This window comes from Triticum dicoccoides, chromosome 5A, assembly GCF_002162155.2.
Source record: "Triticum dicoccoides isolate Atlit2015 ecotype Zavitan chromosome 5A, WEW_v2.0, whole genome shotgun sequence".
NCBI lineage: Eukaryota > Viridiplantae > Streptophyta > Magnoliopsida > Poales > Poaceae > Triticum > Triticum dicoccoides.
The window spans coordinates 605972722-605995803 of record NC_041388.1 but is presented as its reverse complement, the minus strand read 5'-3'; the positions used below and the strand labels follow the sequence as shown (position 1 = coordinate 605995803).

The following is a 23082-nucleotide window of genomic DNA, read 5'->3' as shown; positions in this document are numbered from 1 at the left end:
AAGAGTAATTTGGAAAATTGTAAAATTTCACAAACCGAATAGCAGAGTTCGTATTTTCGATGTAATTTCTAAATGGCTAATCCAATTGAGGTAAATGATATGGCGTTGGAAAGCTTATGAAAATGCGCTACTTTTTTGTGTTGAAAGTTTTTTCTAATTTTGAGCGGTTTAAAAGAGATTTATAAAATGGTACAAGTTGCACCGAGTTCGTATTTTCGAGCTAATTTTTTAACCGTGCGTCCGAATGTAGAAAATGATACGGCGTTGGAAAGCTTGAGGAAATGCGAAACTTTTTGGTATATATTGTTTCTCCCAATTCCTTATTGTTTTAAGTCTATTTTGCAAATGGCTAAAAAGGTATTTTCGCCGTAATTTCTACAAACTTTATCGAAATGGAGCAAATAATATACCGTTGAAAAGCTAAGGAAAATGCGAAACTTTTTCATGCTGATGTTTTCTATGATTCCTAGCCGTTTTCAAGTAATTTCAAAAATGGCGAGATCATTCGTTCCACCTTTATCGCGAAACAGATTCATCAAAAATGCACCGCGTGAAGAACCTGAACTTCTCGGCATGTCTACTTGAACTTCACTCTGTTTTTCACGTGCTTTTTTTGCTCGTAGCTCTCCATTCACTCACCGGAACACTCACCGGAATTGAGCAAGTAATATATCGGTGGAAAGCTGATGTAAACATGCAACTTTACCGTGTTGATCATTTTTTCATACTCGCAACGATTTTAAAAGTTTCTCATCTCAAATTCATTCACTATAGTAGTCGAACTTCCTGCTATTTTCACGTTGAACTTCTGTGATGTATTTTCTTTTGTAATTTTCTCATCCATTTCGTCAGTGTTACACCAATGATATTTTTTTATACAAACCTCTCTCACAATATTTTTTTAACTTTCTCCGACCGAGGACTTGAACTTACACAAATGATATTCCTATCGTTTTGAAGTAAATTAGAGAAATGACGAGATCATGATTTCTGCCTTCACTGCGAATGGAAACGCACTGCGTGAAGTAGTTGAACTTCACGGGCATGTCTGTTTGAACCTCACTCTATTTTTGACGTGTTGTCTTTTGCACTGCGTGAAGTAGTTGAACTTCTGGGGTATGTCTGTTTGAACTTCACTCTGTTTCACTTTATTGGATTTTTCTTATACGAAACACACACCATGTAGTACGTAAACTTCTGGATGTTATCACTTTGAACTTCTCTCTGGTTTGAGTGAATTATTTTAAAACACAGCAAACAACATCTTTTTATGTATTTTGGACATCTAAACACACGGTGAACCTCTCTCACAAGAATTTTTGAACTTTTCCTCGCCGTGCACTTGAACTTCTAGCAACCATTTTTTCATTTATGAGTTGTTTTTAAAAGTGTAAAAAAAAGGTGTTGTGTTTTTTATTTTTGAACTGGTAAATCCTAGGTTTTAATAAACTCCGAACTTCTCTGTTATTTCAATTTGAACTTCACCTTTTTATATTTTTGAATAAAGAATTGTATTCGATTTTTATACGGAAAAAACCGAACATGGAAATACAAGGTGAACCTCTCTCGCAAGAATTTTTGAACTCCCCCGGAAAGAGCACTTGAACTTCTTTCAACAAACCTTTTAAACTTTTATTTTTCTATACTTTTATTCTCATCTGAAATGCATTCCTTGGAGTACTTGAACTTCTCGTTGTTTTCACTATGAACTTTTGTCGCATTTTTGTGTATACGTCGAATTACACGCAATTGAAGGTCGGACATGATTTTTTTGCCATTTTAAAACATGTAATTGGAGGTCGGACGTCCCGCAATATAAATCCTAAACCGTGCACGGAGGTGCACGTGAACTTCTTGCAACAAATTTGAGTTTTTTATATACTTCGAACTTCTTTGTTATTTTAATTCCAACTTCTTAGTCATATTCTTAGACTGCTTTTTTTGTAATTTGGACTTCTTGATTTATTTCTTTTAGTAATGGAAAAATCTTAGTTTTGTAATAAATATTGAACCACTCCGTTATTTAATTTTGAACTTCTAGGTGCTTTCAGAAACATGAAACTTCTTGGGACATAGTATAGAATCTTTTAGGTATACCCACAAAATTCTTGAGTTTTTTCCTCTAAAATCTCTGGTATTTTTTTTTGCACATCGATTTTTTAGTGATGTTTCTCTTTTTTTGAACTTCACTTTTTCTCGAAAATGAACTATTGGCTTTTTTTCTCAACTTTCTATGTTTTTCTGGTGAACTTTTCCTGTTTGTACGTATTTTTTTTCTTCTATGAAATTTGTGTGATATCATACCTGAGCTTATAGTTTTCTGTTCTTTGAACTTCCTAGCGGCAATACATGCGAGCAAGCGCTATGTAACATACTACCGACAATTTACCAATTGAACAGGACATGAAACAGACAAAGCATAGTCTATGCCTTGTACACAGAATATACTACCCACTATTCAGAGAAAGACACACCCACTAAGTGCCAGATAAAGAAATATTTTTTCTTCTAAAGTTAGTGGTTTCTATCCAGCACACACCCACTACATCCTATCCGCACTCTCTCTCTCTCTCTCTTCTCATTTCTTTAACTACGGACGGCAGCAATGCTAACCTCTTAAAAGAAATCTCTCTCTCTCTCATGTTAAACTGCAGCAACAGCGTACCAACAAAATTCTAACCAGTGATCTGTTCCATCTTCATAAATCCAAAACAGAGGAAATTTCGCTAATAGAAAAATGGTAGCCGTTTAGGTGCAAGGAGACCTTGCCGGGCCATAAGTTTTCTCGTTATGTCGTCTCTGAACTTTTAGACTGTTTACTTTCTTGAAATTTATCTGGATGCATTACGTGACGCACATTGTTGTTGCTGCTTATACGGAGCACCGTCGGTCCGAAAGATGATGGTGGACCTGCATTCCACACATTCTTAAAGTGTTTTTCAACAGTGCTGAAACCAATTCATCCATCACATATAAGTGGCATCAAACTGCATTTATTTCAGAAGATAAATACAGAAACATGTTTTTGAAGTTAACTTCTGTGAAAAATAAAAGAAGTTCAAATCTTTCCGAAGAGAGAGTTCAGTGGAGAGAGTTAGATCAGTAACAATAGGGAGGGGTCCAATTTTTCACTAACTATACATAGTTCAATACTGTATCCAGCATCAACAAACAAAATTCAATAGCAGCACTCCTCCTAGCATTAACATGAACATGTGGGCAACAAACACAAACCATCGCCAGGGGGGCCTCGATGAAGGAAGCTAGTATGCACTAGGAAGTTCGGGGAGCAGCATTTGGCGGGCGGCAGGTGCTTGGGCCCTGTTCTGCTCCTCCCGGCGCCGGTGCCTCTGCCCTGTGTTCCTCCGTCGCGGGGGGAGCTCGGGAAAGACCAGATCCACGCGCAGAGAGGGGACCTCCAGGTGGTGGGCGGCGGCGGGGCGAGGTCCTGGTGGTGGGCGGCGACGGGGCGAGGTCCTGGTGGCGGGGATGCGAGCAGCCAACGACGACGAGCGCGATTGGCGGCAGAGCGCGAGGCGGTGGCGCCGGTTGGAGACAGGGCAGGGGGCGGGGGCGGCGGCCGGATCCGCGCCGGCGGAGCAGTGAGAGGGGGTTACAGCAGGCGGCGGGCTGGTGGGGGGAGGCGCCGATGGGTCAGGGTGGAGTGGATCGAGGGACTGCGGGAGGTGGGTATCGAGGGACTACGGCTTGCGGGAGGTGGGTCGTGGGGATTTTTTTTGAACACGTCTAGGGAGCGGCCAGCTGCTCCCTAACGTTCCCGAGCGGCCACCAGAAAAAGAAAGATTCGGTCAACCTGATCCCAGAAAAGGAAAGCCAGCTACAGACCCGCGCAAACCCAACAAACTACACACTAAAAAGAAAAGCCAGCTACAGACCGCGCCAACCACACACTGGACGCGGTCCCCAGGATATCACGTGCCCTTCCCTCCCCTCCTGAAGCACTCGAAACTCTCACACCCTCTTGGCCACCAACTTCTTCTCCCCATGCCCCTACCTGCCCCCACCTTCTTCCACACGAAAACAAGGGGTTCCCAGTTCTGGATCTCCATCGCCAGAGCTGCCATGGCAGATGAATCAAGGTGAAATAACAATGGTCTGGAACAATTTGCTGCGAAAAAAAGAAGAAAGAGGGAGGACATATTAGAAAGTACCAGGCAGCACCAACAAGGGTGAAAAAAGAGGTTGATCCTTTTCTCCTCCTGTCCAGATCCTCCCTCCTTGACTTTCTCTTTCACCCCCACACCAAATTTCTCTTGTAAAAATAGCTTCTAAATACTTGAAGACAACACAAACAAGGATAAAAAACAGGGAGATGCGGTAGCTGTGCAATTTTAACTAATTTTTGTGCAACTAGATCATAAAACAAGTCAACTTTTGCTGCAATGTGTGCAACAAAACATAGAAAATATGCAAATATATATAAGAGAGCACATATAGAGTCTTATTTCACACATAATGCAGAAGAACTGGTGTCACTGTAGCAAAAAACATATTGTAGGTACTATGAAAATATAACTACCAACTAGACAAGAAGTATATGTTTTTCCTTTAATCTTTCCACACAGTAGTATATGTGACTTTGTAGCTTAGAATTGTCAGTTCATCCACCCCCATAACCTGTAAAACCTGCACATGATGCAAAAAAAGAAGCTTGAGAAAAAATGAACCAACTCTAGCTTGTATTTGTGCAACTTAACAAGTACAAGTGTGCAACTGACAACACTCCCATATCCATCTACTTGTGGGGTTTGAATTTCAGTAGTTGGCATCATCAACTCATATAAAAGTAGAAGATGCCAATTTAGATAATTTCAGATTCATTTTGGTTTTAGCTAAAAATCTGTATGCAAAATTCCAAAAAAAAACTTTATGATGGCTGTTGTGCAACTACATCATTTATTTTGTGCAACTGCAAGTACTCCTGCATGCAAATCATGTTGCATGTTTGTGTAGCTATGTAATGAATTTTAAACTGAGGAACATGATGAATTTAGCCTATCTAAACACAAGAAAATAGACAAAAAATATTGAATTTAACAGATTATAATCTTCCAAATAAGTAGTACAACTATTTTCAAGTGCATTTGCACACCTAGAAAATCATATGCATGTGAACACATGAGGATGCCAACTACTGAATGGTTCTTGTGCAACTAAAGAAGATGAAGATGTCAACTCATGTGGCACTGTTGTGAAACAATTAAAAAATTGGGGATGCCAACTCCTGATTGGTTCTTGTGCAACTAAAATAGTTGCGGATGCCAACTCATGTGATATTGTTATGAGACTATTCAAAAAGTTGAGACTGCCAACTCCCAAATGGTTCTAGTGCAACTATGAAAGTCGAGGATGCCAACTCGTATGATACTGCTGTGCAACTATTTGAAAAGTTGACGATACCAACTCTTAATTGATTTGTGTACAACTGTAAAAGTTCAGGGTGCCAACACCTAGCTGGTTCTTTTGCAACTGTGTAAAAAATAAGATCCCAGGTTTCTTTGTGTAGAAAAAAATCCTAATGCCATTTTATGTTACCTCGGCAGATGCTGCAGACGGTGTGGCAACTCCAGCCACAACTCCAACCTACGTGGTCGCCTTCCGTTTCTGCCGTCTCACGAAGCGGAATGGGTCACCAACCTAAAGGATGCATGGAAAAAGTTAGTTGTGTGTGTGCAAAAAAGGGAAATCCACCCACACTGCTTGCTCGATACTCATCTTTTCGAGTCGAACGAATAGTCACGACTAGTCGATGAGTCGTAACTAGAAGTCGACTCAAACACCTCGACTAGATCGGCACGGCATGAATCGTCAAGTGTCGCTACCCCAGAACGACTCGTCGAGTCGAAAACCTTGCACGATACTTACCTCATCATCCTCTGCCTCCCCATCGATATGAGCACGACGCGGCTGCCACTTGGCGGGCTGTTTCGAATTCCGCCAAGAAGAATTGTTTACGGCCCCTGCATAGCCAAACAAAACACGGAATATGGTCAGGAAAACCCCCCAAAAATAGTTATTATAATTGCAAAACAAAACTGTTGCAAGGATAAATGAAAAATGATGAAAAAAGCAAACATACCTCTCCTTCACTAGGAGCCGTATCTCCTTCTACAACCATTTTTGGTCTGTGAAAAAAAAGCGAACAAACAAATTAGTCGAAGCAACCAAACGTATTAAAAAGTAAAAATGAGCAAAAACAATTGATATCAAAAAAATGCCATGAGGTAAGCAAGTAATGTTGATTTTCCAAAGCACACCTACAAAACAAAACAAAATGTGTGCAACTTGATGCACTGTATGGCCAACAGATCACACATGAGTGTGCAACCAAAAAATCAGCATACACACTGCATGGTCATGATTTAGGCATTGGAGCCAAAACTAAACTAGTTGTCAACCAACTATATAGCCTTCCCTGTACAACTGCATAAGTGTGACTAAGCCAGCTAGGATATTTACTACCTTGATTTGCAAACTCATGTATGAATGCATGCCTTGTGAAAACAGAGCACACATGAGTGTGCAACCAAAAGAACACACATATTGCTTGAACATGGTTTACATAGTGTATCCATCTGAATACCATTGCTTGTGCAACTGGTTAGCCCTCACTGTGCAACTTCATAAGTTGGCTAGCCAACTGAGATATGTATATGCATGATCCAACTACATTTGTGTTTCTGTGCAACTATGACAACAAACTAGCCAACTGGTTACTTATATGCATGCAAGAAAACACAGAAACCACACAGATGCATTTTGAGAGGATTGAGCAATAACATTAGAACTATCCTCTCGATACTCTTATGTACTTTCCTCCTCCTATTCCAACTCAAATCGCCGCCCAAAAACCGTAACATACAAATGTTACAGTGTTAGTTGACTAAAGAAAACACCTATTTCACCACCCAATCATTCAGTTTCTGCAAGGAAGATGAAACACACATAGAATTGGACTAGTTTGCTTCAGTCATGTACTGAGTAGCAGACTAGCACTAAATTAGAAAAAGGAAAACAAACATTAAAAATGTAAATATAAACTAGACTCATGTAGCAGGACTACTAGCAAATACTACTACATTGTATTGACATGCAGGCAGCCAGAATCGCTAGGCTATGATGGTCCAGTCAACGAATTTCCGACGAGAAGGTGTCAATGCTCTCCCACGGGACCCTTCTGCCTGAATCAGGCCAGAATCGCAGTCGGCGCTGGGACCTGACACTGCTGCACCTCCACTCAACAGATCATGATACCAGAAAGACCACATCAGACACCACCACCGCCGGAGGCTGCTCCATCCCCGCCAGTGCGACACAGACATCAGATGCCACCGTGACCAGCGGATCCTCCACCTCCGCCATCACGGCATCCAGACGCGTGGAGGAGATCATCAAAGAGCAAGCATATGGGGGGTAGTGGGCTCAATCGGAGCCGGAGAGAAAGGATCTCAACAAGCCTCGGGCAGAGGAAGGAGACAACGGCCGCATCGTCCCGTCGACGACGGCAGGGCACGGCAGTGGTGGGGCTGGATTTGGTTGCCCAGGGAGCACGGGGCAGTTGCAGAGGACGCCATGGTGGAGTAGGCTGGTGGTGGTGCGTCCAAGACAATCGTCGTGGTGGTGGTGCGACGACGACCTCGGGGCAGAGCCACGCCGGGGTGGTCCTCCCCTCCTCCGATCCGCCGGTGGAGCGTGGTGGCCGGTTAGTAGGAGGCTCTTGGTGGTCGGCGTTGAGGGGAGAGGCCGGTGAGCCCCCTCTGATCCAGATCCGCGGGGAAGAGTGAGAGAGAGAATAGAGAGAGAGACGCAGGTGTTGCGGGGAAGACAGAGAGAGGCTGTCGGTGGGGTGGGCCGGGACCTTATCAGATAGCGCTTGTGATGGCCGGATCATGCGGCTGCGAGCCAGCCGCTCGATGTCTCCAAATAGTGCGTATGCACTTTTTAGATTTTAGGATTTTTTTTCTTCGTTCCAGCGTTTGGGAACTCGGGAACATCTGATCGGCGCTATATAGGGCGAGCCATAATCCAAATAGTTATTCTGATCCCAGGATCAGAATAGTGTTGTTTTAAGAATGATCATGATGCCCTCATGGCCGTATTTTATTTTTATCGACACATCTATCTCTAAACATGTGGACATATTTTTTGATTCCGGCTTTCGTTTGAGAACAAGCGAGGTCTAAGCTTGAGGGAGTTGATACATACATCTTGCATCATGCTTTTATATCGATATTTATTGCATTATGGGTTGTTATTACACATTATGTCACAATACTTATGCATGTTCTTTCTTATTTTACAAGGTTTACATGAAGAGGGAGAATGCTAAGAGCTGGAATTCTGGGCTGGAAAAGGAGCAAATATTAGAGACATATTCTGCACATCTTCAAAAGTCCTGAAACTCCACGAGAGCACTTTTCAGAATATATAAAAAGTATTGAACGCAAGAAATACCAGAGGGGGGACACCCACCAGCCAGGAGGGTGGGGGGCGCACCCTACCCCCCTGGGCTCGCCCCCTGCCTCGTGGGCTCCCTGATGGCCCTCCGATGCCCATCTTCTATGCAAAAGCCTTGTCTTATTATTTATATGATGATTCTAGTCATATGTCTAGCTTGCATGTGGTGCCTCAAATTCAACTTTCTCCTGATCAACTTCCTCTACAGGGACGAACTCTTAGATCTAATTTGCTCGTTGCCGGTCCTAAAATCTACTCTGATGCGACTTTCAGATGTAAGAAAGTTTCAGGATTGGCGCAAGGTTCGGTTGCTACGGGAGTAGGAGTGTATCTATCGTTGCCTAAGGATCAATTTGAAGTAAATGTGCAAATTCAAGCTTCATCTCCGGCTACATCTTCTCCACTACAGGCAGAAGCACTTGCACTTTCTTTTGCGGCTCATCTGGCTAATAGGCTCAACATCATTCACCCAACTTTTCTTATGGATTGTCTGTCCTTGGCCTCATTAGCTGCATTCGGGTGAAATTGTGGAGGCCAATACCCCATGGAGCATCCAGAAACTTTTGGGTGATTTCTTCAAGCAGGCATCCAATTTGCAATCTCAGTGTTTCATATTTCGAGGGAAATAAATGGAATCACTCTTTAAAAAAAACTAAATGGAATCACTCATAGTGTAGCTCATCAAGTTCTACGTTCTAATGTTGAACCTCAAATATGTTGCTTTGCTTGAAATATGTTGCTTTGCTTCAGCTCATAGACATATATCTTGTCCTGTACTTTCCTTCCTAGCTACATTTCAATCCAGGGCTTTGTAATTCATGCTGTAAGAGCTACTGAGCTGAATGAATTTGACGCTTCGTGCGCCTTTTGTTGTTCAAAAAAAAAAGAATCAGCTTGCATTTCATTTCTGTTTTTTATTTTGTTTTGCAGCAACTGTTATTTTTTGTTAGTTGCAAATACTAACCAATTTGCCACCTATGTTAATAAACTTGCTCAGCACTAAATGCATGGTTGCTTCTTCTTTTTTGTTACTCTGTGAGATACAATACAGAAAAAAAAAAGGAAGCTAGCCGAAATGGTACAAGACATTTGCAAAGGAATCGCACACAAGTTGTGCGCTAGTTCGTGGGGGGCTTTCATGGCATAGGTGGTAAGCTATCTCAAAATCAAAGAACCAGAGACGGGCGCTCCTTTAAGCTACAAACCAGGAAGACAGATGGCAAAGCACTTCAGCGTCCTTTTGCTCGCATGTTGCCGTGCAACCTTTCAGCCAATAAAAGGCGAATGCGAGGCTGGATCATCGCCTCGAATTTCCCAGGCATGTGCACGTATTTCCTAACATATTCAAAAATGAAGGAGTGGCCTTTATCTTGCTCATCAGATTCTTCAACTTCATGCTGTAGCCGCTGCCACTGCAGATGAAAGTCGACACTGTTATTTGGACAAGCGTAAAGGCTATAGACAAGCAACAAAAAGGATGACAGACAGCTCAAATCTTAGCTAAACCAGAACAAGTCGTCAACTAGCCGGGCAGATCCAAGCTTTACCTTATGCGGCTTAGAGCAGCAATTGCTTGAAGAGCACTGTGAATCATGTCTTCATTGCGATCAATCTCCTGCTTCACTGCATCACCCGTCGGTTTGTCACCAATAGTTTCCTCAAGGGGTTCAACTAATGAGTCCAAAACTGAAACAGGGTAATAATACTAATATTAGGAAAGGCGTTCACCACATATGAAACATCCCTTTTGAAGGTCCTTCATTATAACAAACCTGCAAGAACAGCGTAGGGGCACTTGTCTGCTAGCTTTGAGAGAATCAGATGGCAGGGCATTTTTACATCATAATGATCTGCAATAAGCAGTACGATGCACAACTGATTAGTATGTTCAGTTGAAAATAAACATTCCACAAGATTATCATAATATAGGTGATATACCATCTTAGGGTTTAGAAAGAAACACAAGAGAAATACATTGTAGTTAATAATCTGGAACCATATATCTTGAGAAAACCCAAAAAAATCTAAGCAATAAATGTAAAATTATCTTGTCATAACAATAAAGTTAAGTTTAACATCACTGGTTCTATGCAGTCCAGGCCAAGGAATCATGTGCCTTCACTTGGCCAATTATTTGGCAAGAACCCATGACAGGAATGGCTGGGGGCAGTCATAGCCAAAGAAATTGGCACCGAACTAAGCCAGACGAAAAATACAATGGTCTGCCCATTTCATGGTAGGGCTAATCCAGGCACCAACCAAACACACTCAAAATGCCATGGCGAAATATATAATGTCTTAACTGTACTTACCACCTAAACCAGATAAGAGGAAAGGAACGATGAAGGACGACGGATTCACTTGATCAAGACAACTATCCAGCAATGTGTCCACACATTCAAAGGCAGCTTTCCTAAGTTCAAGCCCATCATCAACGACGTGCTCGAAAGCTGTCCTAACCAATTCTTGCTGCAAAGAAGGAAATCATTACTACCTAGCAGTGAATTGCATGTAGCACCGCCAGATCATAACTAATGAAAGGAAATAAGCAACCAAACCAGAAAATAATACCTTCACGACAGTCTGGTCGTACAAAAGAGGGAGCAGTTCAGGAACAAGACCTTTGATCAAATTTGGCTTGTTGTGGGCAGCTGTACTCAGCGCCAGGATAGCTGCACGTCTCACATGCTGCAAGTGTAAACAATAAATGTAATTTGTCATCTTCAAATCTTTCTTTAGGAAGATTGGTTAGTAAGGATGTCAATACTATTTCAAGTAAAATTACCATGTCACTATCTTTGATTAACATAAGGAAAGTAGAAATCTCAGAGTACATGATTGCATCTATCTTTCCAGGCCGTTCAACAATTGAATATTTTATAGCAATGGCAACCGTAGCCCTTGTGTTTGCTGCTGGGCTAGATGTGCATTCCTACAAAATTATACGAAATGCCGCATTAGATCTCATATCATGGAGTAAATGAAACATGGGGTGTAACTTTGTTAATTGTCGACACTTTACACCTTCAGAACAGGGATTAGTTTGTTAGGTTCAATAAGTGCAATTTTGCCTAAACACTCAGCAACCACATCCTGAACTCCTTCGTCCTCACTTTTGCAGTGATTAAAGAGCAACGCCAATATCTTCACAATGTATGAGTCCTGGAGCTCATCCTGGCCAGTATGATCAACAGACTGCCATGCAATTACCTAACAGGTTTTGCATAAGAGCACAAAATTAAACAGCAGTCTTATGGGAGGTGCCTTTTAGAAACATGAATTCATTAGAAACCTGCCTCTTTCAGTGAATGAAGCAAGAGATACGGATTCTTCTGTTGATTGTCAATCTGATCCAAGATAAATGGCAAATACTTGGATAGATTGCCAACAGCAATGTTTCCGAGAGCGTACGATGCTGCAGATTTTATCTCCTCCGAAGGTGACTGGAATGATTCAATTACAGTGTTCTCAATTTGAACATGGTTGCTGAGGTCCTTCCTTCTTCCAATTTCTCCCAAACATAACAAGGCAATGTGTTGTTTAGCCTGGAAAACAAATTATAAGTAATTACCAAATGACAAAGGGAAGGGCATAATTTACCTTCGAGTCAAACATAGGTATGCAGTTAACCCATGGCAAATAATAAAGATCTGCAGACACCCATCATAACCAAGCACTAACCCTACCATCAAGTAATTAATATTTGACTAATTACAGTTTAATATTTCAAAAATCATTAGACTATAGAGCACCAATAGCAGCAGACACATAATGATATAAGAACAGTGGAATGCATAGGAAACAAATAGACAGCATCCCAATAAAGCTAACTTGCATGAAGCAAGGCATGTTATGTCAACAATCGCAAGTATGACATACAGATATAAATGTGCAAATCTGGTGAACAAAAGACATGCATGATCAGGAAAAGCCTTACAGTATCAGTAGAACTGACATCATTTAGAATGCCTTCTAGCATTTCAATAGTCAATGCACACTTCTGATCACCAGCTGCTAAGCATAGCACAGCAACACACTGTGCAATAGAGGATAGTGCCTGCTTGGCAAGGCCGCCCAACTGTGACTGTTTGGCAGTGGAAATAAGGGAGCCCAACAAAGTTTCAAAGGTTGTATTTGCAGACTGGACCAGTGCAGTAAAAAACTTCTGCAGCGCCTGTAACAGAAACAATGTCCTCCATCAATTGGGGAATAAAGAAATCAAGCACTTATAATTAATATGAGAATATTATACCTCTAGTGCTCGTCCTTGTAACAAAGCACTCCTGATCAAAATAAGGGCCTGAGGCAAAACTTTATGTCTCACAGCTAAACCAACATTTTGGAAGGAACTTCTGTCGACCATTATTGTGCGACAGAGTTCCAACGCAAGAACAGACATATGCAAGTCGATGTCACTGCCACAATAGATAATCCAACATCAGTCATCATGGTAGGCAGAAACTGGAGAGTTGTTGAAGAAAGCTAAAAGGGCAGCCCGGTGCATGTAGCTCCCGCTTGCGCAGGGTCCGGGGAAGGGTCCGACCACTTTGGGTCTATAGTACGCAGCCTTTCCCTACATTTTTGTAAGAGGCTGTTTCCAGGACTTGAACCCGTGACCTCTTGGTCACAAGGCAGCAGCTTTACCACTGCGCCAAGGCTCCCCTTCACTAAGGAAGAAAAAAAACCTTATAAGAATAGATAGTTCAGCTATTATAGTCTCATAAGAGGACAGGCCAATTTGATCCCCATATGTAACAACCAGAGAATTTAGGGTTCCTGTTGTTGCCTGCCTAAGGGCTCTGTTAGCCTGTTGAAGGGGGGAAATAAAATAAAAAACTTAGTCTTCAGTTTTGATGCCCTGTTTAACATATAGGATGTTTCAACTTACAAAATCAAAACAAACAATGCGTATATATTATATATCTACCTTTCGAAGGAAAGTTGTAAGGTCAGAAACGACACGGTCCAGGACACATGAAAGATCAATCCGAAGAGGTGAATTCGCAAGCACCGCAAATGCCTGTAAAGGAATGAACATTTTGAAAATGCAACAGAACCAAAAAAAAGCAGTGAACAGGCATGCAATCACCTAGTACAGTAAAACAGAGAGTAAACATAACAGTCTGAAAACGCCGCCAGTGGGCATTAAGCAAATGATGACAGGGTATACAACTAAACTTGTGGACAAGACCCACACAAATATATTGGTACTCCCTTCGTCCCATAATATAAGAGCTTTTTTGGCATTGTGCCAAAAACGCTCTTATATTATGACAGGGCAGCCCGGTGCATGTAGCTCCCGCTTGCGCAGGGTCCGGGGAAGGGTCCGACCACTTTGGGTCTATTGTACGCAGCCTTGCCCTACATTTCTGTAAGAGGCTGTTTCCAAGACTTGAACCCGTGACCTCATGGTCACAAGGCAGCAGCTCTTATATTATGACACAGAGGGAATATATATTATAGTATATAATTAACGGTATCTTTACACCAATGAACCCGCCGCAAAACCATCTCTATCCCAGCAACCCAGCAAGATGCACTGATCAAAACATTTTCATTTGTTTTTGTCTACCATTGACTAGAATACTGAAATTCAACTCAACATTAACCATAATGTCCCTATTAGTTTTGTTCTGAAGGTGCAGTTGATTGCTTACCTTGACTGCTGTAAGTCGTGTTATTTCATAGCTCATCCTGTCAACAAGTAAGGATAGGCATGACGGTAATTCCCTTTGAAGACCATCACCAAAAGTAGCGATCACAAGGCTCATGCACGATATGGCACACTCATTAACTTCCTGGCAAAACAGAATAGCATGAGAGGGGAAGGGGGGAAAGGGGGGTATGTACGTAGGGGAGGGAGTGGTTAGACCTGATCTTGATTGGCCAAGCGGGCCCATATAGCTTCATAGATTGGACTAATATATGGCCTGCAATTTATGGAACGTGCCTGTGTAACAGCAGAACAAGAGCTTAAATATCACCATAACTGGGAGATTGTAACATCAGCACATGGAGTATAAGGCTGACCTCAAAATTTGGACGGAGAACCCGGACTAGCTCCCCGCACGCCCGTAGAGCATCAGCGGTGACTTTGTAATATATATCTCCAATAGCAGATACTATTGCATCACATAATATCTGGAAATTTTGGTTTGCGTTCAGTAATGACTAATGAGTAACGACCAAAACTGTCGCGAGTGGTTTATCAAAGATAATAGCTACAATACCTGGATGTATGGATGAAACACAGAGGGCGAATGTGGGGCCATAAGAATCCTAGTAAATGCAAGGGCTTCAATCTTCAGGCTGGAGGTATAAGATTTATCCTATAAACAATAGACGGCAAGTTAAAACAGAAGTCCTGCACAAGAAACTACACAGCAAATGAAACTCACTAACATTCAAATACATCTCAATCCAAGGAACAAGGGACCCAAGATGATCAGCAAGACAATCTGGTAATAGAACAACAAGCTCCTTCAATACTGAGAATGCTCCAACCTGAAAATGCCAACAAAACAATATAACATCATAATTACGAGTCCAGACAGATGCTTTGCCAGACAGTTCAAGAACAAACCTTTGTCTTGATTGATCTTTCATATAACTGACTATCGATAGACTTGACAACTTTGGGTACCTCTTGCTTCAGCAACCATCTAGGGCTGCAAAGTATACCAATTGACAATACAGGCTCAGTGCGCATATCTTGTGATCACAATCACCTCCCTCTAACCATAACAAGTCAAAAGCAGATAATGATTTTTGCATCCATGTACGAAGTCGTGCCAAGTTTTAACCAACATAGGCTCACTTAGGCTATTAGTCCAAACAGAGAAACGACTGCATTGTGTACTGCTTCTGATATATCCTATAAATGGCAAGGATGGGTAAAAAAAAGTAACAGATATTTTGCTTACCTAGACTCATCAATGTCACCTTGTCCTTTTGTCACATTACCAGTTTGGCGTAACAACTCGATAAATGTATTGAAAATGTCCATCTAGGATCAAAGAGAAGCTTCGTAAGCTTGATATACAATGACAATTCAAATCCAATTTAGCAATGAAATACCATGCAGTTACCTTTACATTCTCCTCTCTTTCCCTAAAGCGGTTGATTAACTTCGTACAAGCCTGTGAACAATCAAACAAATTACACCAAGTTCCATAGAGGCACTCGATTGAGTGGCTAATTTTCAAAACAGGTAATAAATGGTTGGAATCAGCTCAGAAACATCAATAACAATATGGCTGATATGGAATCATGCGATCATGACAAACAAGATTGTTAAAGTGCAGTAAGCTGGTTTAAACATGCTGTCATAAACATACCTCCTGATACATCTTAAACAACATCTGAGGACAAGATACAATAATTGCAGACAGGCACTTCGCTGATGCCTGACGAACCTTCCAGCTTGCATTCTTGTCATCTTTGTATTCAGACGCACTCTCACTGGGAGAAAATATTAAGGATGTTTCAATTACATCAATAGGAAACACTGCTTCTGTATTATAAGAACATAAGTAACATACTCATCGTCTTCCTCATCCTGAACTTCACCGTGAGCATCCTCCTTCATGCTATCGGTGATATTAGGGTCATAGCTTACATATTCCAAAGCAAGATTCAAAATACCCTCATAATATGGGGAAATATCTCTTGGACATCTGAGCATAATACTCTTGAGGGCCTATAAGATGGAGATAACTTAAAGCCACAGCCCACAGAGAAGCAACGGTAACAGCAATCTAAGGTAAAAACTGAACATAAATTCTCACCTGCAGGCTGCATGCACGGAGCTCTTCATCATTTTCTGATGCACTTGTGCAATAGCTTATGAGCAAAGGAACGGCTTCGGCAAGGTGTGGTCCAAACCGGTATCCAACCGAGCAGCTGTAAGTCAAATAATAAATTATATTATAACATGAGTTGCAGTAATCAAATGAATCTAACCAACCGGATCTGTTTTAGTTCCTTCCATCCTAAAATAAGTTTATCCTTGGGTATATTATCCAACCAGATTCATTCTATACAGATGTTTTATCGCTGTTTGAACTAGCCAACTTGAAGTTGAATAGCTCAGTACAAGCTGTTATGAACCTTTTTTTTTGCAGCAGTTAGAAGGTCAAAGCATATACCTTAGAGCACCAATCATCTGGATATTCGTTCGGGTTATTTCAGACTTCTGCCTTCTTTTTTTCAGCAATTGGACAGCCTCCAAAGTTGCCTTGGCTAATAGATCATCTGACAAACATGGAGCAAGCGATGCTGCAACATGAAGCGAGTTATAGTCACCATAAATAACTATGATTGTTCAACCAATTGCAACCATTAACAATCAAAATAACTGTAAAATACATTCAGCCATACCAATGCACGAAACAGTCTTTTTTCTGACACTTGCTTCAGTGGAGCTCAGCTGGGATAAAAGTGCAGTGAGCATATACGCATGATCTTTCGTTATCACGTTGCCAGATCTATCAAACACATCACCTAATATATCAAGACATTCGTATTCAATTTCAGCACTCTTTTCCTGTCAAAAAGAAGAAGAAATGTATCAAGACAATCATAAGTCGTGCCAGTGAGGCACTACAGTCCTGCAGGTGTGCTAACTTCCTAGGAGTAATCAGCAAAGGCTGTGGTGCAGAGGTTCCAGTTAAGAGATAACATACAAAAAGTTAATAGATCATCAAGTGACAACAGACCATGAAAGCACTATTTACATTTTTACTGGAGCTTCGTGCTAATAATAACAGGATGTGGACCGGATGTAATTAGAATAGCTTCAACTCATTGATACTACTGAAGTACTTGGCATGCAAGTCAACAAAGCCTAATCATAGATTAAAGTAAAATGCTGGAATAGAAAGAATAGTAGCGGAACTAACCTTTAAAGTCGGAAATGAAGGGATCCAAGAGGTGACAAAAGGTGAAATCTCAATTAATTCTTCGTTGGATCCAATTAACGTCACTGTTCCATTAATAGAATCCAGTAGATATAAATGCTCAACACCATTAATCCCCATGATAATATGTAACCCCATCGGAGACACCGTACATTGTCAAAAACTCCCCCCAGCCACTCCTTGACGTGTCCCACTCAATACAATTAAGGCTTTCCACAATATCAATGTGACAGGCAAATATAGAAGGAACATGAATCCTAAAGACAGGAGTCCAGGTATCTGACAAATACGACCATATTCGAATGTCGAAACCATCAACATGGACATACAGGAAATCAGAATAATTCGATCGGCATATCTGTTGAAAACGCCATTCATATGACCCATTTGGAAGAGGGATGACAGATGCAGAACAATCCTCCATTCTGACTTTCACTAAGAATCCATCAATAGAGAGCATATATATAAAGCGGTTAACACACAGCGCAGTCTTACAGAAGGGCCCTTCCCCAAGAGAAATACCAACATCAACGGTGTTTCTATACTCTATCCAAGTACTAGACTCGAGAACACATAACTGAATATGCAAAAGATTAGCCATGGCAATGATAACCACGCGGACTACGCTATCACCATTGAAGAGGTAAAAATCACCACAATGATGACCATGAATATTCCGGAAAGGTGGGGCTAGTGGAAATGTGCGGAAACTCTTCATAAATGGATTGGAGATGGCGATCGAGTCTTCCAGTTTTAGAAGAACAGAGCCACCACGAATGTCTTGCGCATTTCTAAGACCACCCGAAAATGAAGTCAATAGGTACTTGCCAACATATGCAAACTCAGGGGGCAGTGGCAGCGGTATGAATTCTATATCATCCCCACCATCAAACTCAGCAAAAAACCCGACGAACTGGCTAATTTGTTTTTTGCGGAAAGGGTTGAGGAAACCAGGATCTGAGATGATTTTATACCAATCCTTACACACGAGCGAAGCATGCAGAAGGGTTGTTGGATCCTGGATATGGAGCAAGATATCAAACAACAAATACTTGATGCTGAAGGCCTGGTGGGGTTCCTGCGAGGCCTGCCCTGATCGCAGCCGTTTTGGTGACATCTCTGTCTCAGATATGTCTAGTAGGAACAAGAAATTACAGATGTTACTTGCAGTTTGTGGTTATCACAGCCATACAACAATCAGACAATGCGTACACCAATTCAACTAATACCAAACTACCAACAATCAGACAATGCATACAGCAATAGTGACATCTCTGTCTCAGTCATACCAACAATCAGACAATGCATACATCTCTGTCTCAGGTATGCTAGAAACAATAAATTGCAAATGCCACTTCCGATTCGTGGTTATCACACCCATACAATAATCAGACAAGGCATACACCAATTCAACTACAGACTACCAGTGAGAAAATTACCAGCGGTGGAGAGGCGCCGCAGGGGAAGCATGCCGCGGCGGTCAGCGGAGGCGGAAACACGGAGGCCTCGCCCCGGGACGGATGGCTCCGCGGCGGCGGAATAACGGGGCCGGGGCGCAGCGGAGGAGGCCGTCGTCGTCGGCTGCTCTGCTCGTCGCCGCCGCGGGGGAAGGCCGGGGCCAGCAGGAGGCTGCCGCCGGGATGATGGGGAGGTGAGGGGGAGTGGGTGTGGAAGGGTCGGGAGGTTTCTGGAGACGGTGGGGAAGGGGTTTGCTCCGGGCGTACGAAATTACGCAGGCTTGCTAATTTCGACCAGTTTTTCTTTACTTTTTTTTTTTGAGAGCAAGTTTTTTTTTACATTCGGGAGGATCCATGGAACCGAAATATCATCTCACCAGCTCAAAAACAAAAACATCTCACCACGGCGTCCGCCTGGCAGGCCTGGCCCAGATAGTATTTCCGTAGCGGTTCCTCAGGCCCATAGAATTCAGAGAAAAAGAAGAGGGCCCAAGATGTAACGGGACACTGTAAGGCAAAGCCCACCGCGCTGCTGCCTGGATAGGGAGGACTTGAATTGATCGCTAGTCCTGCGTACGAATTTCGTGTTTTTCAGGACACTAGTAACCTGTACTTCCCCTAAAAAAATTAAACATGTACATTAATTGCATGTAAATATTAGGTAGGATATTATTTCCGGATTAATTGTGTGATTGGCGCTAACGTTCATATTTTGTAGATATTAATTGCAGCACTCACCATCAGAGCAGTCCAAATCGTTGGATTGACCTGATTTGATGGTCGAGATTATTTTGATCTGCCCCTTTGAATCTTATTATATTGATATAGAATATAGATACTCCCTCTGTAAACTAATATAAGAGTGTTTAGATCACTATTTTAGTGATCTAAACGCTCTTATATTAGTTTATGGAGGGAGTAGATTTTTTAGTCTAAACACACTTTATTATTGCTCAATAATGTTCATGGGGATACATCGAAAATCTGGTGAGTTTAACAGCCACACATGGCGCCCAAAATTCAAACTGAAAGCATACTTAGCAAGGCTATGTGCCTCAAGATTAGTAGCTCTACCCTCGAGAGATGAAGGTGCAGTCGTTGATGGTTACTGTAGTCTCTACAATCTCCTTAACAATGCTTGCATACGTACCTCCAATATGCTTGTTGATGTCCATGACTACACTTTGGCAATTGGAGGCGATAACTACATGTGATAATGCTAGATCCGAAGCTAGAGCAAGCGCTTCACGACATGCTACAGCTTCTAGCGTTGGTGGGTCTATTATACCATGTACTCTGGTAACTGATGTACTCTGGCAACCTGAATAAAATAAGTCATGGAAAACATATCTATCAAAGCAAACAGCCATCTTTTGGCATCAGGTTCCATTGTGTTGTTTAAGGCTTCGACAAGATCAGCCTCCTAGAACACCTAGGTGCATCGTGCAACAGTACAATGGAGCAATGAATGTTGTCACGAATCCTCAGAACCACACAACCCACACCTAGTGCTAGTGGACATGTTACGATCGTGACGTACATCGGCTTTGGGGATTGACTGCTGCGCAAGCCTCCATAAGAAGATCTTAACTTTTGATGGCACCTCGACCTTCCATAGTTTATCCCAAAGCTTGGACTCTCTTTCATTGTTTGAATTAGCTGGCCGACCTTCAAGCCATGCTTCTCTCCGTATTTTTGTCTCAACGAGCATGCGATAGGCAGACCTTACAGAGAAGACACCGTTCTTTTCATGCACCCACGATCAAAAGTCATCAATATGCCTCGTACATAGAGGTATTGACATGATGGCCTCCGCATTAGTTGGTATAAAAACCTAAGCAATTGTGTCTCTATCCCATTCTGCACCCGGCCAGATCAACTCACCAACCAATTGGGGCGGGTTAGCTATTCTGCACACTATTGGTCTCATGTTTGATGGTCTAGGAATCCAATTGTGGTCCCGGATATTCATCGATTGACCATCCCCAATGCGACGAATCAGCCTTGTTTTAGCACATCTCGCCCCTCGAGTAGCGACCACCGTATCTGAGATGGGGCCGAACCAAGATCAGCTTGCAAGAAATCTGCATTTTGGTGGTATTTTGCCTTCAGTACCCGCGAACTTAGAGCCTCTAGATCCATCAAAATTATGTAAGCTTGTCTAGCTAGCAGGGCTAGATTGAAGAGCTCAATGTCACGAAATCCTAGACCTCCACAATTTTCGGTCTAGTCATCGCATTCCAAGATACCCAGCTTGGCTTTCTTTGTCCTTCTTTACTCCCCCACCAAAACTTTCTAATCAAAGAATTTAAATGCGCCGCGGGCTGCGGCAGACAACCAATCCTTTTCGCACAGGGCGCCTGACTGGGTCGGCCCAATGGCGATGCGAGTGGGCGCGCGTGAGCGGGAGATCAAGCACCTGACCCAGCGAACCGGTCCCAACGCACATAACTGTAGTGAATCAGATCCAGCAAAAACTATGGGGAAAACGAAGCCCGGTGCACTGTAGCAACCCGTCAATGTAGCCTACTATACTGTATTGTACCATGTTATTGATGTAGGGAGGAAAAAAAATAAAGAACAATTAACGAGCAAATATAAAAAAAGTTGCATGTTTTTTTGGAATTCTGATTTTTTTTAGAAATTGGAAACATTTGTTTGTACCTCAAACATTTTTCAAAATTTTCCAACCAAATTTTGAAAACAAGAACATTTTCTGAACTTCTGAACAAAATTTAAACATAGGAACATATTTTGAAATTCTAAACAAAATTATAAAACATTAAAAAATCAAAGTTCCAATAAATTTCCCGAGAAAATGATAAATGAATGAATAAAGTAGGAATAATTTTTAAAAATTAGACCAATATTTGGAAAAAAGTTCCTATTTACTAATGAGAACAAAATTTGAAATTTTTTAACATCATTTTAGAAACATAAACATAATTTCAATCCTGATCAACTTGTGCAAAAGGAGAAAGGTTTTTCAAAAACAACAACAAAATAAAAAAATGTGATCATTTTTTGAAATTATGAAAAAAAATCAAAACACAAACATTCTCTGAAATTTCCCAAAGAATTTGAATTTGCAAACTAATTTGAAAACATGCACATTTTTAAAAAAATTGAAATTTTTATAAAAATAGGGACATTTTTGGAATTTTTTTAATTTACTTTGAATTATGATAAAAGTTAAAAATGTAAACAATGAATTTTTGATATTCTAAACTTTTTTGAATTGTCAAACATTGTTTCTAAAATAGGCAGATAATGTTTGAAATTCTAAACTTTTTTGGATTTCAGAATAAAATTTGAAAACAGGAACATTTTCTAAAAAAATTGAACAAAATTTGAAAAATATGAACTTTTTTAAATAAAAAATAAAAAATGAAAATGAAAGAAAATAAAAAATAAAGTGAAATAGAGAAAAGAAAAATGAGGAAAAGGAAAGAGAAAAGAAACAAAATAGGAGAAGCAAAAAATAAGAAAGAAACATAATAAGAAAATATGTTACTTTCTAGAACATTTCCAAAACCGAAAAAGCACGGCTAGAACCTCTAGAAGGTTCCCTAAGCTGGAATCGCTGAAAAGCTTAAGAGTGAAAAGATGTATTCAAAAATAAGAAGTTGCAAATATTGGGCCACCAAAAATATTAAGAGTATTTGTTGCAACTGGGTCAACATATTGTTTGGTAGTTCTAATATTATACCCACATAAAACATAAGCAATGTCGGTATACACGCGATGGAGTATCTACTACTCTTAAAAAACAGAGTTGGCGATGATGGTGTGCCTGCCATCCTGCAATATAGACAGCCCGATTTATGTCTGATGGATAGGAAGGAAACTATGACAATTTTGCAAAAATATACCCACACCCCTCTCCACATTTGCAAATAAGGTCTTTCCTCGTTCATCATTTTCTCTCACAAGATAAACTACTCATATAAATGCATCTTGATGTTCCCTACCTACCTCTTGCTTTTCTCTCTCAGCTTTTTCACCGAAGTAACAGGCTCCTCTACAAGATCCCATCATGGTCTGCAAGCAGCCATCTTTTTCATCTCTCTTATCCACATCAATCATTCCTCATACGTGGATAATAGGGCAGTTGTCCATGCTGGAGCGTAGTACATGCTCTCAGCCTCCTCCCCTCGTCCGCCCGCCATCATAGAGCTCGATAATTTTATTGTGCATGAAACATGCTAAGAGAGACATCTCGACTAACA

The 23082-nt window shown here is 41.3% G+C and overlaps 1 long non-coding RNA gene and 1 pseudogene across 1 annotated transcript; both read right to left on the bottom strand.

Moving 5' to 3' along the window:
- Positions 1 to 3097: 3097 nt before the first annotated feature.
- LOC119303333 lies at positions 3098 to 7893 on the bottom strand. The gene is made up of 5 exons (XR_005147880.1): positions 6101 to 7893; positions 5887 to 5981; positions 5557 to 5658; positions 4173 to 4647; positions 3098 to 4078 (listed from the first exon to the last, which is right to left on the bottom strand). It is a non-coding gene; the product is annotated as an uncharacterized LOC119303333 (long non-coding RNA).
- Positions 7894 to 9471: 1578 nt separating this feature from the next.
- On the bottom strand, positions 9472 to 19102 carry LOC119303332 (annotated as a pseudogene).
- Positions 19103 to 23082: the final 3980 nt, after the last annotated feature.